Consider the following 20,059-nt stretch of genomic DNA (forward strand, 5'->3'; position numbering starts at 1 on the left):
AAATTTTGGCAGTTTCATTAGCTGAATAACTGAAAATATACGAGTTCTAGCTAATATGAGAAAAAACATGTTAGCTATACTTGCTGGAGTAGAAATGGGGCTACTTCACCTTAAGTGAATCAGTAAAGGCTGTACTAAACCACATAGGAGCTTCCCTTTGGTTTGGCATCTGTGGTTTATGATCACTTTATTGAGACTTCAAACAGAGACTTGATTGTATTATTGAATATTTGTGTATTACAAATATTGTACACCATTCATAGTGTAAAAATTTTATTTTTGGTCCATTTCTGACTTTATGTGGCTGTATGGAATAGGTGCTTTATCTGTCAGATCTTATCTAAACCAAATGATTTTCCCAAGCTTGGATGTATGAAGTTAAAAATAATAAATGATGATTTTCTTTATAGTTTATCGTATCAGTCTGTTCATTGACATTTCAATGGATAAAGAAGAAGAAGGTTTGGATTTGAGTATTTATATCTTGTTGCACAGTCAGAATTAAAGCAAAAAGTCATTACTATAATCTTAGACTGGTCTGGAGGGGGAGCTAGTGTCAAAGCAAAAGTGACTTAATTAAAGCTTGTTGTCTGGTCATAGAATATGCTTCTAATACAATAAGGAAAACAAATATAGATGATGCATGCTATGTATGATTGCATTAATATGCATCTCTTGTATGATGAAAATAATCTGCAAGTGAAGTGATGTGTGATTTTTTTTTTGGGAAATAGAGTATGTGTTTTGCTATTGTGCAACAAAAACTGTATCCAAAGAACTTCAAAATTGAAAGATCAAGCTCTTACACATCATGAAATGGCAGAATCAGAAATTCTTGTAAGACATGTAATGTGGCCTATAAATATAGGGTTAAATTTTACATTTTTCCCTACAATGTTACTTTCAGTATATAGCATACAACGACATAGATGGTGTTCAGTGTGCCGTACCGAATCCATTTTCTTGGTATCAAATAATGTGTGGCCTCAATATTTGTTTATGTGCTGTTCATACTGTACTTTGTTAATTTCCTCTTTTGCTGTTTCATTACCTTCAGTCTCTAGTGCCTACGTTTCACTAGTAATATTTTCACATAAGTCTCCTGAGATATATTATGTATTCCTTTGTGTTGAATATCCAATTTAGGACCTTTATGATATGATTTTTCAAAATAATCTATCAGTGTTTTAATGATTTATGTGTTCTAAGATGTTTTCCCATAAAGGTCTAATTTGCTAACGATAATCTGGCTTTTTTTGTTGTTTTTAATAAACCCCTCAACAGGGATCCATGAATGCATATATAGGAAAGACCTCATTGCTTGATTTGTAGTATGGTGTGTGTTGATTTAGACTGTAGGTATAAATACTTAGATCTGTTGCTGTGTTAACCCCAAGGTACTAAGTCCATAATTTTGATGAAGAGCGGATTGCTCATTAAAAGTTTGTGGGGGTTTTTGATATATTTTCTTTTAAAGATGGTTTGTCAGCAAGAAAGAAGAAGAAAATAAAAATTTCCAGGACAGTATTAATTCCCTCACTTTACCTACAATACCTTTCTTATTAACAACACACTTGCCAACATTTGCAGTGCATATGGCAAGGTCCTTATATAATATAATGTTGTTATTGATTTTTTTTTCTAACACGTTGTTCAGTAACACAGCAAGAATACCTTGAGCACAAGGGTACAGAGAACAAGATCAAATAACCTTTAATTTTTCTGATGTGACTATATATATTTTTTGAACCAATGGTTAGGTTTTTGATAGCCAACTGTTTAAAACTCCATGAAATTCTTAATACATAACCAAAATGTTCAACATTCTAGATTAAAAAAAATCAGCAAACCTGATGGATAGGAGGAAACCCTCTGTCCTGTGGGATTGCACATATGAGTAATACACATATAGCATATAAGTCTTTAAAAATGCTGAGATTTGTCCATTTTGCTATGAGACTTGAGCTAGCTGGGAATGTGATAATAGTAATTTGTTATTCAGCTGTACTCCAAATGATGTTGTCTGTGTATGGTTTTCTGAGATTTTGAAGTGTTTGAAAGTAGAGGTGAAACTCTGGAATCTTGGGCTCTATTCCAGGCTCTGGGAGTGAACATATTCTGTTGGATGCTGATTTTTCTGCTTATTCCTTGTGTGATAGCCTTGTCCCAATCTTCTTTGCCCTGTCCTGAAATTTTTATCACAATTCTATTTTCCCCAAGTAAACAGTTTGTTTCTTGTTAAAGGGCTTCCTATCTGACATCCAGCACTGCTGTGCATAGAGGTTCTAACTAATAAATTGTTTATCCCAGTTTCTTTCACCGTTTTAACCCTTTCACAGTCCTGTCTGCTGGTCTCAGGTTTCTGCCCACTACCCTCAGTTTCACATCCAGTTCTCTGTCATAAAAAGGATTTCTCCTCTCTATGCTGTGCATTTCCACTGGCTCCTGTAGTTCTGTCTTCTTTAGTTTTCCCTCTTCAGCTTTCCCTCTTCTTCTGGCTCCCCTCATTTGAATTAGTTTTTACCTTTCCTGTCTGTTTTCCTAGCTGTCTCAGACTTGGTCTGTATCCCAAACTCAAGATTGTGTTCATTGTGTCAACTGTATCAGCTTTTTCCCATGTTGCAGTTCTTTCTTTAGTCAAATTTTATTGGTTCCTTTCTTTTCCACCCTTTGTTTACCCATATAGCTTATGTTTTCATACTTGTTGGATACAGCAGTGGTATCACTGAGAATAAATTTAGATGCCAGTGATCCATCCTGATAGTCAGGAAAGCAAGCAGGCCTATCAAAAGATGAGCTTGACTTTGTGGGGAACTCATGTCTGAGCTGCAGTGCAAAAAATGGAATATACAAACAGGGGCAGCTGGGACAGGCTACAAAGGAGAAATTTAGAAAAATTGTTCTGGTATGTAGGGATGACATCAAGAGAGCCAATGCTTACCTAGAGATGATGCTTAGGAGGGAGATCGAGGGCAGCAAGAAGAGTTTCTTCTATTACTTGAGTAGTGAAAAGCAGAACAAGTAAAATACGAGCTTCATTTGGAATGTGATGTGACATGGTGACAGTGGATGCAGATAAGGCTGGGGTACCCTGATCCTTCTGTCCCTTAGTGAGTTATCACCAGCAAGGTCTCCCAGGCCTCTGTGCTTAGCAACAAGGGTTTGAGGAGAGCAGCTGCCAGCAGTGGCTGAGGATTCAGTTGGGATTATTGAGACACTCAAATCCTACCAGTGCATGGGGCCAAAAGTACTGTGCCTGTGAATGTTGATAGAGCTGGCCAGTGTCACAGTGAGGTCCTTCCCTAGCATCTTTGAAGCATCTTGGATACCAGAAAACCCTCCCAATGGCTGAACAAATGCATATGTTGCACCCTCCAAAAAAGGCAAAAATACAGCCCAAATAGCTACAAACTGGGTAGTTTCCTTTTTGTCCCTGGGAAAATAGGGGCATGAGTTTTCTTGGAACACATTTCTGGTCACAAGAAGAAAGTGAATGGGAGCAATCAGCATGGATTTATCAAAGGTAAATCATGCATGACGAGGCAGATTACCTTCTATGGTAAGCTGACTGAATGTTTGGATGAGGTAAGAACAGTGGATTTAATTTTTCTGGACTTTAGCAAGATTTTCAACTCAATCTCCAATGATATTCTTGTATCCAGATTTGGACATTACAGATTGCTGGAGAACTAGAAGATACAAAAAAGACTGGATGGATGGATGGATTCAGATAGAAGTGATTAATGTGTCATATAGGGAGGCTGGTAACAGGAGGGGTATTGCAGGGATTTATCCTGAATAGTGACAAAGTGTGCTCTTGTGCTTGAAGATGACACCAAATTTGGGGGAAATATTTGCTCTGCTTGATGATGGTGCTGCCATTCAGGGGGACTTTGTCACTGTGAACACAAGGCCCATTTGGAGTTTTATTCAAGAACAGCTGCCAAGTTCTACACTGGTGAAAGAGGAGCATCTTGCAATGATACAGCTGGGGACTGACAGGCTGGAAAGCAGCTCTGCTGGAGAAGCCTGGGGTCTTGGCAAACAGCACTCTGACCATGGATCAGCAGCAGCATGCCCCTGCAGAATCACAGAATGGTTCCCAGCTACCAATGTCAAGCACAGCACTGAGGGCTGCTATGGAAAAGGAAAAAAAAAAATGAACTCTATCTCAGTCACGCCCTATACAAAGGGACATAAAAGATTGTCCAATTCCAACCCCCCTGCCATAGGCAGGGACACCTTCCACTAGACCAGATTGCTCAGAGCCCCATCCAGCCTGGCCTTGTACAGTTCCAGGGATGGGGCATCCACAACCTCGCTGGGCAACCTGGTCCAGAGTTCCACCACTTTGACAGTAAAAAATTTCTTCCTAGTATCTTATTTAAACTTTCCCTCTTCAGCTGAAGGCCATTCTGCCTTGCGTTTTCACTACATGCCCTTGTCAGAAGTCCCTATCCAGCTGTCATGTAGACCCCCTTTAGGTAGTGGAAAGTGCTTTAAGATTTCACAGGAGCCTTCTCTCCTTTTCTTCTCCCTTTCCCTCTTGCTGTCCACAACCCTGACTCTCTCAGCCTAAAGAAAGGAAGGGCAGCAACATCCTGGACTCTATGAGAAGGAACATAGCCAGCAGATGGAGGGAAGTGGTTGTCTCTCTCTACTTGGTACTCATTAGACTGCATCTAGAGTGCTGTGCCCAGTTTTGGGACTCTCAATACAGGAAAGACACTGATAAATAGAAGTGAAGGTGGTGGAGGACTAGCAAGATGATTAGGGAGCTGGAACACTCGTCCTGTGAGGAGAGGCTGAGACAGATTTGTTCAGCTGGAGAAACAGGCGATCTCAGTGGGATCAAACAACAACATACTGTTTTTTTTTGAGGACATCACTGAGAAGATGGAGTCAGGCTCTTTTACTGAGATGTGTGGGGAGAGGACATGAGGCAGTGTTTATAAATTGAAACACGGAAGGTTCAGGCTGGATGTAAGGAAAAATTCTTTTCATGGGGGTATTGAAGCTTGTAAGAGGTTGCCCTGAGAAGCTGTGTAGCTTCTGTCTTACAGGTTTTCAGGACCCAAATAGGAAAGCTGAGCAACCCATTCTTACCTCATATCTGACTTGGAGCGGGAGATTGGAGCAGGAGAGGGACTTGTAGAGGTCCCTTCTAAGCTCTATTATCCAGTGAGTCTGCAGCCGTGGATCTTTAGTTCCCAGAAGCCTTACAGGAGTGGAATAAGTACAGACAGAATATGTAGGTAGCTCAGCTGAAACATATCAAAACAAAATCAGTAACAGTAACATTACAGTGAGCTTGACAAAAGCATCACCTGTATGTCAGGGTAAGCATTTTGCTCTGTCTTAGAAAGATGCATGTAGAGCATAAAGCATATGAGTAATTAAACTTTTTGAAGAAAAAGAACCTTTTGTAATGAGGCAATAGTGTATTTTTAGGTAGCTTTCCTTGGAAGGAGGAAAATATGTTTTGCTTACCATGTAAACATTTGAAACAGCTTTGACATGGACACCTGGCACAGAATGGGTCATCTTGAAAAGCCTTTGGCAACTTAAACTAAAAAATGATTCTTCTACAAGGAAGTATCTGTCAGCCTTAAAGATTGGTGATCTCTCTTGGTCGTTTGTCATGATACATATGTAAATTCATATTATGTAGCTCATAATGCATCATTTCAAGATGATGATTTTCTGACAACCTGTTAAATCAGTTGTAATTAATTCTGATTCCCCCCCTCCCTCAAATATTATATACTAAATCCCTCACATGATTATTGTTTCTTCCTGCTCTTTTCTCCCTCCCCTGCCACATTTTCAGGGTGGGGAATAAATAAAGGAAGAGAGGTAGTCCTAAGATGCAAGGAACCCAGTAACTGTTTTGGAAGACTTTTGGCTAAAAGTCTTCAAATCAGAAGACTTGCCTGTTGCAGAGAACTACTGTGAAATAACAGGCTGGGTGTATATATATAGTTAAAATTTATTTTTCATTTTTGTTATTTAAGTATGAGGTGTTATATGAGGAATGATCTTTTTCTGAGGTTTTTGCCTCTTCATTTGTGTTTGCTAACCTGTCCTCTGTAGATATCCTCCCTAAAACAAATGGTGATTTCTGTAGCAAAGCATAGTTTCCATGAATTAATGATTGTCTTTAGTTCCTTCAAATATTAGATATTTATAAGCAAAATGTGCATAATTTATTTTCAGAATATATAACATGGTAAAAATAAATACTTCATCTGTTGGTCATTCTAGAGCTTGATGAAGTTTGTGCTTCTACAGTTTCTTTGTGGTAGCAGTATTCTGAAAGTAAATGCTTTTTAGGAGTGTGCTTTCATGATATGTTTGTTTCTTAATCTTATAGTATGATGAATAATTTTCTGTAATGTTAGAATTTTTTTTTTGTGAGGCAGTTAATAGCAATAAATATCACCATGATATTATTAATTCTGCATGCTACAGACTCTTTAGAAGCTTGTGGAGCATTGCTGTGAATATCTTATGGACATCAATTTTGACTTGCTGTGAATTAAACTCTTTCTTCAAAGCATTCCCCTTGCAAAAGGTTTTGTAAAAGAGCAGTAGAAATTCTCTTCCAATAATCTACCAATGTTCATCTTTAGTTTAATATATTACCTACATTGTACTTCACCATAGTTTGTTTGCACAGTGACAAAGTAACTTTTCAAGGTAAATCTGATTTGTATGGGTACCGATATATTTATTAAGCTTTTTGGAATTTATTTTTTGAAGGTGTTTTTTTGAATGTATGTGATAAATACTAAAGTATTTTTCCAATATGCTGTTTATTGAAGAGTTCATAAAACATATTGTAAAAATATTTGTTTAAATTATTAATGTGTTCAATTACAAAAATTTATTCTTAAAACCCTTTGCCTCTAAGGAAAAATCCTGTTGACCAAGTTCAGAATATGAGCTTTTAGATGGCCTGGAACGTTTGTCTTCAGCTCTATGCCTCTGTTTATGATGATAAAATATGTAGTATACCTGATAGGCTATACTTAGCTGATATTTTTTCTCCTTTTTGTGTTTGCTAAACAGCTTCCTTTGTTTGACAATCAGTGCTCACACAGCAACAGCAAAAACAGTTCCCTCTCAAGGATACAGTCATCTAATGTGGCTGTAATGTGTTGATGGATACTCTGTCCCCTTACCCACTTTTTGATTTTCTCCCACCCCTACTTGTATAAAAGTATTCATGGCAGGGCACCTATGTCTTTAGTTTCTTTCAGCTGCCTAGGCAAGCATTTGTTCCTTATTTAGGGCAAGATTTGAATGTACAGGAGAAAAACTTAAAACTAAACATAAATGTTTTCCTTACTTTTGCGGGTTTCACTGAGATACCTTTGTGGTATTGTGCCATGTCTCAGTATGCATAGATCGTCTCTGCCCTTCCCTTTTCTGTAGTCTGGGGTTTAGAATGTCTTGTTCACAGTTTACAGTCTTCTCAATGCATGTCTTCACATTTCTGTTCAATATCTAAATCTGTTTCACAGTTATCTTGGGATTTGTTTTTTAACAGTACAGCATCTGATTTTTTGATCTGTCTATTGCTTGGGGTGTTTTTAAGTTATAGCAGCTAGGACAGGATGAATTACACCTTTTTCCTCACGTGGCCCACTGGAGGCATTCAGTGGCATTGAAAGATGTTCTCCTTGAGTTATTCTTCATTGCAGATGCCTACTCAGCATTCTGGATTTTGGATTGAACTGCTAGACATTCTCTTTGCAATGGTTTTTTGTCTTTTAACGTCAATGAGGTGCTGCTGGACTAGGTATCAATACTCTGAAGTTTGTTCTGCCAGGCTGTAAAGATGGATGGCAATTTTGGTAATATAGCAGCTTACATTACACCCTATGACAGTATTTTCAAATTCTGCAGATATATGCTTTGTGTACTTCCTAGGGAGCGGGGGATGTCCCCTAGCAGGTTGTTTATGTTTTTTTCTGATGTAACTTTTTTTCAGTGGCAACAGCATGCTTGTAATACATGTGAGAAAGCCCTTTTATCCTTTTTCACTTAATTACAACAGATAGTGCTCTTACAGATGAGGAATTCAATATAAGTAGAGCAAAGAAATGTTTGTCTCTCAAGGAGCCAGGCATACATATGAGATACAGAGAGATCAGCATAATTTAAAATGCTTGTTTGATTTTCCGGTACAACGTACTGCTGCATCATGCATAGGTAATGTTAATAAGTCTGCAGATTCTGTGTCTGCAGAAGAGCTGAGAGAACATGGTCTGTACTCAGTTGCTTGCTCTTAAGACCCTTCTGTATGCATGCACAAAGTCACCCGCAGTTTATCCTTAGGCACGCTGAACACGTCTAGTTGCTTCAGGCTGTTGGAACAAGAATAGGAAATATCCCAAGGACTGAAATCTGACATAGGGTCATAAAACCATGAGTTGAGATGTAACAGGATATGCTGGCATCTCTTCACCGGAGATGTTTTGATGCTAGACTTTCCGAAGAATGAGTTTGAAATACTGTTTTACAGCATTGATTTTTTGCTTGCTTCCAAATCCACTGTGTCCTGAAGTCCTGCAGCAGATAAGATCCCACTGTCCTGGCTTTGAAGAGACAGTCATGGTTTTATGACCAACTGTATTTTCGTTTAAGACTTCCAAGACTGTGCCTTTTGTGGCGCATGTTCTTATGTAGATTGTGAGTACATTTACTATTCAACTGTATCAGTTGCAGGTTTGCTGTTTGGGTGCTGTGGCTGTTTGTGGTGGGCTTGCTCATTCTTCACAAGAATGGAAGGGGAACTGACACATTTCTATGCCTGCTGAGTGGATTGGTTAACTGCATGCATATCTCCAGTGTTGGTTTGTTCACAGTTACAGGTTTCACCTGTGGTTAAAATACCCTTTTATCCAACTTTTTATGCCAAGTGGACATCAGTTGTCATTAGGAAAAGATTAAATAGGTCCTTTTTAGCTGCATTTTTTGTTGATGTGACATGTACCACTCACCCCATCTGATCTTTGTTTGGTGGGGATGCCTTTTATAATATTTTGGCCTGTCTGATTCCAGGTTTTCTCCTGCTTATCTAACATCCTGCTTTTTCCAGTGGAGAGCCCTTTTATTAGAGGAGAGATTTGGAAGACGAGCATAAAATTGACTGTGGTACAATATAGTACAGATTTTCAGGTGTTTTCAAGTCATGCCATGCTGATTAAGGCATTGGGATGATATCCTGAATGTCATGGAGTCACTGAATGGTTTGTGTAGGAGCAGACCTTAAAGATCATTCAGTTTCAACTCCCTTGTCGTGGGCAGGGCTACCTTTCACTAGACCAGGTTTCTCAGAGCTCCAGCCTGGCCTTGAATGCTTTGAGGGATGGGGCATCTGCAACTTCTCCAGGCAACCTGTTTCAGTGCTTCACATCCTCACAGGAAACAATTTCTTCCTATTATCTGATTCCTAGGTCTACTCTCAGTTTGAAGCCATCCCCCCTTGTCCTGCCACTACATGCTCTTGTCAAAAGTCCCTCTCTGTCTTTTTTGCACACTCCCTTCAGGTACTGGAAGGCAGCAATTAGGTTACCCTGAAGCTTTCTCTTTTTCAGGCTGAACAAACCCAATTCTGTCAGTCTTTCCTCATAGGAGAGGTATTTTGCTATAGATTGTTTAGAAAATGAAATGATTAATCTTGGCCTTTCGATTTTATAGATTTATGTGACTAATTTTTTATGCTTTCAAAAATCTGAGCTAGTAAATGGAGGTTTGGTGTCCCATCAGAAATGTTAACTAGGGCATCAATTACATGGTTATATTTGGAAATAAGTGGGAAAAATAGTAAGCAGAATTATATCTTATTTATTTCACAGTGCTTTTTTTTAAGGTGCATGCAGATTCTGAACAGATTTCATGCTGAGTCAAGCCTTTTGACTTTCTTCATGTTCATATAGCTAGTATAAATACAGAAACACTTTTTCACAGTTCCGAAATTTTCATTTAAATATATTTCCTTGTGACGCTGATGTGAAATGCTACAATATGGTCATGCTGTGTTAGACAGCAAAGGTGCAGCCTGGGTGTTCCTGAAAATGGTTTCCTGCTGATAAGTTTGTAAATAGTGGGTAAAACTCACTGGCAACTGCGAGTCAAATGTATTTAGCCAGGTTTTTGTTTCTTAAAGGGGTTTACTGTGGTCTGACTTAGGACAGTAAAGAACTGCTTGTGACCCTAGTGTTCACTGTGCCATTCTGTTACACAAGAGCACCTTGAAGTCAGCAAATAGGGAATCTTTAGATTGCTAACCTTTTGTTATTGGCTTTTCTCTTGAAGTCTTCTACAGTTGTGTAGTATTTAACTTCCTTCTGTCCCTGGCAGAAGCAACCAAAATGAAGTTGATTATTTATCTGGTTTAAGCATATCTTATCAAAAAAGGTTATAGTTTTAAGGGTTCTTTTTGAAATCACTAGTACTGTGAAGTGAAAACATTTGGAATGCTCATTTGGACAGTTCTTTTCTTGGTTTTTGCTTGAAAATATTTTATTAATATGGTGTTTATTAACTGCAATCACCTGGTGTTGAATTGTATCTAGAGCTCAGGGCTCTATTATGGCTTTTTTTTTTATTCTTATGTTAGGTCAAATGTGATTGTAGATAAAAAAATGTTCTGAACCGTGGATTCCCATCTGAGAATTCTTCAGCTGTTTGGATATGCTATATGAAGACTTACTGTTATTTTGAAGGTAGATAGTCCCAGATGTGCAATTAGTATGTGCTAACATAAAAAAATACAGTGTGACAGTATTTAGGAATAAACAATGGTAGACCAAAATTGAATATTGTAATTTGAATTGATTTCTAATGACATTTGTACTATTACGGATGTCTGTCTCCCCTTAATTGCACTAATTACATATGTGTAATTGGTGACAGCATGTATAGTGTGTAGAGAAAAGATATTTGGAAGGCAGACTCATTAGTTTTTGAGGGTGCATTTTGAGCTTCAGCAAAACATTTTGTCTCTCATCTGTCTTTCATCTTGCACTTTCTCAGCTTTAGACTTTCTGTTTCCTGATGGAAATGTATGAAGTGTAGTGACAAGTTTGTCCTTCTTTATCCAGTAAGCTCTCTAATGAGTTCAGTGATGGACAGCACTGATGTCAGCCTGTATCTCTGTAAAACTAACTGTACAGTGAAAGCTGCTACAAATTTTGCTTGTATATCAGGCTTAAGATTACATATTATTTTTTTTAATGTTGTCTCAATGTCTTTTCTTTCATGTTTCCCAGAGTTCATCCATATACTACCTTTTCTTTTCCTACTGTTCTGTTACTGGAATCAGGATTTAGCAGAAACCCCGTCTTCAGAATTCTGTATCCCTTGGTGTTTGAGTACTGCCTTGTTTTCTTTGCTTGGTGTCTGCCAGCATCTCTTGACTGATGGGCAAGGGTGATCTATGGTTAAATGAAACAGCTGTTACAAAGGGAAGCAGAAGTGATGCTCGATGCAATTTATAAAGTTCCTTGCTGTTTGAAAACTGGGTTATATGTATAGTGTGGATTAAATTCATCCATATTATATGCATATAGGCAGATGTATATACAAAACTATGTAATGATACCAGATTATACTGGTCATATAGGATGGTTTGTACCACAGTCATTGGGTACTGTAGGGAAATCTGACTTACTACCAATGCATACTTGCTTTGGGTATGAATGAAGCAGTTTTTTGTGGAGCCTTTAACCCATAGTAAATTCATTGCAGTGTCCGTCTGCTCTCCTTCATACATTATAAACTGAAAGAGAAAAGAAATATGAAATTCAACTCGATTAAAAATCAACATGCAACTTTTTTTTTGCTTTTTATCCCTAAGTAGGAAGAACATATGTATAATTTGCTAAATATTTTCTTCATAAATTAAGCATGAGAGGAGTAAGAAAGTCATATAAGATGGGCTAATGGATAGTAAAAGTGGGAGATAGGAAAATAACAACCACTTCAGGAGGAACATTGAAGTGTACATTTGAGGGAATAGTCTCTTAATATCATGCTGCTTTAGTCTGTTTGTGGTGAAGACTGCTCAAGGAAAAGATGTCAAAAATTTTTCAAATACCAGCAACTTAAAAGACCTGAAATCTCTCTGAGATGAAATGTACTCTAGTATTAGTACAGGTTTTTTCCCTAACATTTAGGTTCTGTAAAACTTGGTGTGTAGTATCAAGGAATATATTCAGAGGCATTTCTGTTGTGCTGAATGATATAAATTACATGGGTTTTCTCTATAATATTTATACTGATGGAATTATATTTAATACAGATTTTCAGCTCCCTTCATTATCAGGCACCTAACAGACATTGCAGAAAGGTCTTTCAGATTTTGTTATTGAAAATCCCTGACCACTTCTTTCACCTTAATTACCAGGATCTTAAATTTGATAGTCTTCTTGACTTTGTTTGAAGGTTTGTTTGAAGATCTACCTTTGATTAACCTGTCTGATAAACATGAACATTTACCATGTCTGATAAACATGAAGCTGCACTGCTCTCAAGGGAAGCAGTGTTGTGTGCCTTTTTTTTCTCAACTTCCTGGTTGCTGAATGCTACTTGCATCTGTTCTTAACCTTCCCATGGAGGAGCAGTGGCAGCAGTACAGAATTGATACTATCTTTGAAATCTGCACAGCTGCTGGTATGGGTCTGAGTCACAGCAGTGAGGTTGACCACAATCTTGTTAATGCACTGCTACTTGACCAGTCAGTTAATAAAAGCAGAGTCACTCAAGCTGATCGATGTTAGACTTCACAATAAAGTGCTATGATTTTTATTTGGTTCTTTTTTAAAGGCTTTGAAAAGATGAAATTACGTACGAATTCCTAGTATAATTTCCATAGCAAAATCAAATCATGTGCTCACTGTGGGTAGGTTTGAAGAACTTACCTTTTTCAGAGGGTAGAAAAAAATTAAGAAGAAAAAGGGTGAGGCATCTAAGGCACAATAAAAAAATGTGGTTTCTTTCTTTTAATTTACTAAATGAATTGTTTCAATTCATACATAGAGGCTTTTTAATAATTCTGTTGGTGTTGGTATTTCTCTTGTGTGTTCACATCTCTTTCAATATAAATTTTCTCTGAATGTAAAAGACTTGAGTAATGGTATTAGTAGGGGTAGCTGGTATTTGCAGTGTAAAGTGTATATTTTTTTAATTTTTAAAAAACTTTACCTGCTTTATGTCAGAACTTTGATAGTGTGAATTAAATTCCACAGTTTAAAATGATTCTGCAAAATAAATAGCAAGGTTCTCTAGCTTTTTTTATATAAATATGAACAAGAAACAAATAAGACTTTTTTTTTATTGGCTTACAGCCATGTTCCTTTGTGTTGTGTTTTCAACATCACAGTTGTTTTTCAGTGAAATGTATGGTACTGTCTTTCTTCTGCGAAGCTTGCTGATTTTTTTTCCCTGTGACTGTCAAACATTGTCTTTTGACAGGATGAACTTTCTCTTTTGAACTAATTACTGCAACTGGTAACAAATAAACATGAGGCTGTACTGAATGAACAATTTTCTCCCTCAAATTCAAAACCTTTTTTTTTTAATTTTGTTTCTTGACCTGATTTTAGATGAATGGGTTTTGCTAGCATTTCAGCTTGTAGATTTTTATTTCTTCTACATGTTGACTGTATTCTCACTTAACAACATTCTTAATTGGGTTTTCCTGACAGCTTTTTTTCCAGTCTTTTCATTCATTAGCCAGAGTCTACAGAGTGTTCTTTCTGTGCAATTTTTTTCCTTTGAATTTTCTCATTCTTTTTGTTGAATTTCTAAAGATAGTTACTACTTTCTCCTCTTTTTTTTTTTAATGTACTTTTCCAGACTTTATCTGCACTTAATTTTAGTTTCCTTAAGCTGGTTTGATTTCAAATCCCTTTTGACTGCATCATCACTAATAAAGTGGACCATTGTCTCTTACTGAGGACAGCTGGCACAGATTGAGATTTGTCCTTTCTGTTAATCTTTTAGCCTTAAAACAGGTAGCTGTGTGTGCAATGCTGTTGGAAGTTTTCCCAGCCATGTGATAACCCTCAGATTGTTCTCAGAGGTTGGGAGAGTGCTGTTGGCCTTTATCAAAAGTATTTCAGGACTTGTTCTGACATGATGATTTGCATTTCAGTGTCTGGGAAAGTGTTAGTCGTTATTCTATTGATGTAACCTTTCAGGTTAACTTTTGTAACTGTAATAGTTAAGCCAGTTACTAACTAGAGGTTAACTCAGTTTTATCTGTGATCTGCTTCCTAAAAGACCTACTCTGTGAATCATTAATATTCAGTCTTCTGCTTTGAATGATTCTGCTAGCTGTCTAGAAAAAAACCCAAACCATACCCAACAACCAAAAAAAAAACCAAACAAACAAACAATAAATAAACAATCTCAACAGTCCATCCAACTCCCTCATCCATTTAAATTTTCTGGTTTGGTAATTTATAGGAGGTCTGCAGTTTCCTGCTCATTGTAACTTCCCCATTCTAATGTTATGTGGAGTCTTTGGCTTCTTTTGCATTCTGTATTTCAGAACAGACATACTAATCTAAAGATATTCAAGAGAAGACTTCCTGCCCCACCCTATATATCTGTCCTCCCTGAGCCAAGTATGCCTTCTAACAGGATGGAGTATCTCACGAGATGTGTTTTGTCAGTTGAGTTGTATTTTTGTTTACTTTCTGAGATTTCCAGCTATCTTTTTTTTTTTTTATTATTCCCATAGTTCTTGTGTTAGCTTGCTGAGAAGCAGAAGTTTACAAAGAAACTCTGGAGATATTCTACTGTTTGCCACCTTCTCCTCCCTGTGACCCTTTAGCTACCCACGCTTGCCCCTCATTCCTTTGGAGCTGTGATCTAGGTTGCCATTTGTAAGTCTTGTTATTTTATTAAAGAGGACAGTCTTTGCCTTTAATTTGCCCACTGGTGATTTGAATGACAGCAGAGTTTTAGCCTGCCAGGCTGGGAAGCACAGATGGCACTTCACATGGCTGAGAAAAAGTGGAACTCTGGGGAAAAGAAGCATATGTTCTCCTGGATTTGAGAGAACTAAAAGAGGTCCAGTGCTTGAAGTGTTTTTCCGAATTTTCCCCAAATTTGCACCACATGTTCAATAGTGTAATGCATTAGCAATGTTACTCTAGCATACACAAAACTTTGTAAAGTGAAAAATGTAGGCCTGCAGACACTGAACAACAGTGATGTGTCTTCCAGGAATTATGGGATGTGTCAGCTAGGGCCATGTAAATAAAAGGGAGAAATGAGTCAAGTGGTTGGGCCACTGTGTCTTTGAGAGAAGCAGGAAAGAACTTGAGAACTGTGCAATAATAGGTTTATTACCTTCTGAGTCACCTGCCTCCTGGCAGGTGGATAGGTTAAAAATGTGTTTATATTTGAGATAATTTTTTTTGTAAATGAATTCTTCATTTGACCCTTTAATATGTCCATGAAAGAAGTCAGGGGATTGTGCACTGTTCTGTGTACTGCATCAGTTTTGTAGAGTATTCTGAGTATGTGTCAAAATTTCAATATCACAAAGGGACTTTGTACCTTAAAGTAACTCTTATATTTTCTTCTCTAAAGCATAAGCACTTAATGATAATAAATTTTGTTTCTCATTGTTATTTGTGCTGTTTAAAATGGTGTACTCTTAGAACAAGATCAAAGTGGCAAAGTACTATGTGACAAAGTAAGACAAGTGGGAGATTTTTGTCTTTTATGCTTATTTTGATGAATATTGAGGAATAATGCTCCCAGATTTGGCTTGATTGAAAGTGGAATTTCATTGACCAACTTCTATGGTCTTCTCAAACCAGTGGTAATCAAAGCTTGTTTGAAGGGGAACCTCCTATACCAAACTGAACTGCAGAAAGAATCCTGCGCACTTCTCTGCAAAATAGATGATTCCTGGGAGCTTCTTCTCTGTGCAGTAGAAGTTAGATGATTTGACTTTGTACCTTGCATATGCCAGCTTTTTTAGCTCTTAGCAGTAAGGAATCTAAAGGAAAAAAACAACAAAACCAAATCCCAAACCATTATATGATGTATATAGAAAACCCTATATGATTTTTTAAATATATACATTAAAATATTAGCTTTACTTCTGTCTCCATGAGATGTTTATTTTCCATATTTGTTTAAGGAAATTTTCTTAGTACCAGCAATTAGCAGTGCTACCAGGCAGATGGATTGATGGGTATAGGAGAAATGAAATTCAGTTTTTCAGTTATATACCTACTTTTCCAATAGAAACATACATTATCTCCTAAAACTGGAAAAAGCATGTTCTGAGCCTCACTTGGGCTTACAGAAGGAATAATTTTCTATTTCTTTTTCTTTACCAATTTACTGATTTTGTTTGTTTGTTGGAAGTGGTTTTGTTGTGTTTAAGTGTTTTAAGTTGTTTAAAATAGATTCTTTTCATGCAATGTTCTCCCTAACATAGGCTCAGTCACTTCTCTTGAAACTGTGGAGCTGGCAGTGGAAAATGTGGGTGACTTTACAAAAAAGCTGGTCTGTGTGCTTCAGAAATGGCTTGTACTAGAGAAGGTAGGATTATCACACTTAGGAGTAGATTTATGTGTTTGGAGTAATAGAAAATGTTTAATAAATAAAAAATAGGTTGCAAATTCACATACTTGAGCACTGGTGAGAGCTCCAGATAGACCCAGACTGATGATGAGAGGCAGATTGCTATTGTGTGACCCAGCTCCTGATCTGTTTCCTTCTCAGATGATGTGGCTTGGTGAGGGTAACTTGATTCTAAACCACACCAGCTGGTTTTTAGCTTTTAAAAACAGATTGTTAGGACCAACCAATAAAACATTCATTTATTTACATTTAGAGTAGCATTAGCTCTGATCACAGTCCCACTCTGAAAAGAGCAAGTAATTTGGATATTAAAGAGCTGGTAGTGTGGTTAAGCTGAACTTGCCTTCCTAAAGGAGAAAGAAAGCATTTGGCAAGTAAGACTTAGGAAGAAATAACAATAGTCTTTATTGGCTGTGAGGGCATATATGGGAGAGAAACATCTGAAAATAAATATATCTGAGGCATAAATTTACAAACAAATCTTGTTTGAAAATCAGAAGATGAGGTCTAGTGCCAGAAATGGGGAGAAAAAAACTCAGTGGTTCAAGATGATCTCATGATTCTTATCTAAGAATACTGTGTAAGATGATAAGGTTGATCCTGGACTCAGAAATTAAAAATGAAAATTTGGGATTTCTTGGTAGTAGAATTAAAGAAATCTCTGAGAAAGAGGGTAGAACAGATAAGGAAACATTTGATTGTTATTTGTTGTAAAGTTTTCAGTGTTCTTTTCAAATTCTGATCTGTTTCTCAGATCTACCACTGGTATCCTGTCGATATCCAAAGGGAATGTTTATTGTTTTTATTTTTTCTCTTAGTGCATAGTTTATCTTCTTCTGCAGCAGAGAAAATTTGCATTCTCTAAAGGTGGAATTTTGAGTGGTATTGGGAAAGTAGGCCTGGCATATGAGTCTAGTGTCTGTGTTGAGAATTAAATCAGTTTGCCCCAGTCAAATGGAGAAAGAATGGGAGAAGTGTTTCCTTTTTTTCTTCCTCCTTGCTGCAATTCCTAAGATGATGTAAGTATTTTCATCTAACACTGCTGTAGTTACAGCCACTAAAGCGTGGCATCCTTGAACTCCTTGATCCTTGCTCTTGTGCTTTCAAATTTTGTGTCTTTTCAAAATGCAACTTAAATTACATGAAAAGTGTTGATGAAATGTTTCGGACTTGGTTTTGGTTGTAATGCAGGAGACTGGATTGAACACTGCAGATATTATTGAATCCTTTATAAGGATGTATATATATATTTTTTTTAAATAGATTAATTAAAAAAAAAAGAAAAAAGGTAATGACTAGTTTTTGTACACCCAGCTATTCAAAGTCAGAACTGGGCATAAAACTAAAATTTTCTATCCATAAGGTCACTTCATGACCTTTATCTCCAAAAAGATCTGTGTAAGGATCTTACCTGGAAGGAACTACTGTCTAATTGGTGATATTTGTAAATATTCTTGAGGTGGTTGAAATAGAAATGCAAAGATTTTTAAAATGCTTTCAATTTTTGCATTATGAATAGAATTCTAGTCTCAGGGATTTATTAGCCATACTGGGCTGTAAAATTGTAAACTTTTTAGTAGTTTTGAACGTGTCAGAGTAGACTGGCTGTTTTAAGATAATCACAGTTTATGTAAAGTGACTGTATTCTTTTTATGGAACTGTGGGAAAAAACCCAAAGAGCTTTATTTCTGTTCTATCAGTAATGTAGGGCATGGTGATTTGCCCAGCCTGGTAGGACTGGAAGGCCTTTTGGTACTGCTTGCAATTCTGTTGCTTACAAATAAATCAGATTGTGAATTTAGCAATAGTTCTTTTCATTATATGAAATGTAAATGTTTCCACTTCATGTTTACCATGAACCAATCTGTCTAAATCTATTTTTCCATATGTATGGCTCACATAATGTCCTACCTTCTACTTGTTAATGAGGTTGGAAATATAAACTTGTAAGAAAATACATCATAATGTTTCATATAAAATTCTAGATCATTCTCTAATGTGTTCCCTGTAGGGCTACCTCTTGCAGCATGTGGACTCTGCATTTTGTTCTGCTTGGCATCTTGAGTCACCTTCAGCTGAAAGTTTTGCCTCTCAATTTTTGTGAAGCATGCAGTGTAGCTGATTTGATGAGAGCTACAATAAAAGAATGAGTTTATTTTTTCTGATTTTGGTTTTTATACATGGAGCAATTGGGTTGTATTTTTTTGGTTTGAGTTTCTGAGATACTTTATCACAGCAAAAGCTATAACCTTTTCACTGAGTGCCTTAGCCAAAGTATACCCAGACTATCAATCTCAAATAGAAGTGAAAATAGGCTACCTGTTTCCCTCAGGTTTTCTATTTCTGGAAGTTCATGGACTTTGTAGGTGCTGATTTCTTTAAATAATTTATTACATGAATAGGAAAACACAGAATTCAGATTTGTTTTTTATCACTGTTGCTGCTTTTGAGAGCTTTAGAGTTGCCAGTTCATCTTTAACAGTACAGCTGCTGAATCTTCTCTTTGAAATAGAAAACCAGTTAATTTTCATTCAAAAATAAGACTAATTTGGCAGAATTTTAATTTCATTAAAAGTCAGTTATCTGAAGCATTTATCATTTTTTTTCCTTTGTTCCTGTTCTTGGTACTATTGTTGCTTTAATTGCTTTTCTGTTTATTTTTTTTTTTCTTTCTTCCTTTTCTTGAAGTCAGGTTCACAAATAAGCTTTTTCAACAGCCAATATCTTGCTGTTTCAGAGTCTGATAGAGCAGCTTTTGATTGCTTTTCTGTTAAAAAGCCAGGAATTAATGTTTAGTTCAGTAGCGTGCTGCCATTCTGAATTAGTGAGACAACTGTTAGGAAATGATGTACGAACTCCATGCCTTGATAACGCCAAAGTAAGATTTTGTTTAAAACAGTTTTTCCTTCACTGAAAGAGTAGTCAAGCACTCTAACAGGCTGCCCAGGGAAGTTGTTGATCCTCCATCCCTGGGTGAATTTAAAAGGTATGTAGGTGTGGCTCTTAAGGATATGGTTTAGTGGTGGACTTGGCAGGGGTAGGTTTATGGCTGGACTTGATGATCTTCAAGGTCTTTTCTAACCTAAATGATTCTGTGATAAAAACTGATTATCTTTTCCTCTTCTACTTTCAGGGACTTGCCTATGCTTCAAAATGAAAGTGAGGAAGAAGAATCTCCAAAAGTATTAATTTGAACAATAATTATTGCTTGTAAGTAAGTACTTCTCATTCTTTGTAATGTTGTCTTCACAACTGAAATCTGCTCTTCTGTTGATAAGTCTTTGTCAGCTGAGAAGAGGAAACTTTGCAAAAGAGAGGTCAGGTCCTTCACTTTAAAGTGATCGCTGACAAAATGGGTCAATCAGATATCTGTTTCACCTTTCCTTTCTCCTTACACCTATTTCTCTCCGTTCTCCTCCTTCCCTCTCATCTCTAA

The 20,059-nt window shown here is 36.9% G+C and overlaps 1 protein-coding gene across 4 annotated transcripts in view; it reads left to right on the plus strand.

Annotated features, from left to right (window-relative positions):
* Positions 1 to 20,059, plus strand: part of FUT8 (fucosyltransferase 8) — a 92,849-nt gene that overhangs the window by 2,160 nt on the left and 70,630 nt on the right. For 3 of the 4 annotated variants that reach the window (XM_068193688.1, XM_068193684.1, XM_068193686.1), the window contains exon 2: positions 19,757 to 19,833. The gene's annotated coding sequence lies outside the window, so the exon portion shown is untranslated. Of the gene's footprint in view, positions 1 to 16,872; positions 16,998 to 19,756; positions 19,834 to 20,059 lie in introns of those variants that run through there. The other variant, XM_068193685.1, reaches the window with a different exon arrangement.

Source organism: Anomalospiza imberbis, chromosome 6 (assembly GCF_031753505.1).
Source record: "Anomalospiza imberbis isolate Cuckoo-Finch-1a 21T00152 chromosome 6, ASM3175350v1, whole genome shotgun sequence".
NCBI lineage: Eukaryota > Metazoa > Chordata > Aves > Passeriformes > Viduidae > Anomalospiza > Anomalospiza imberbis.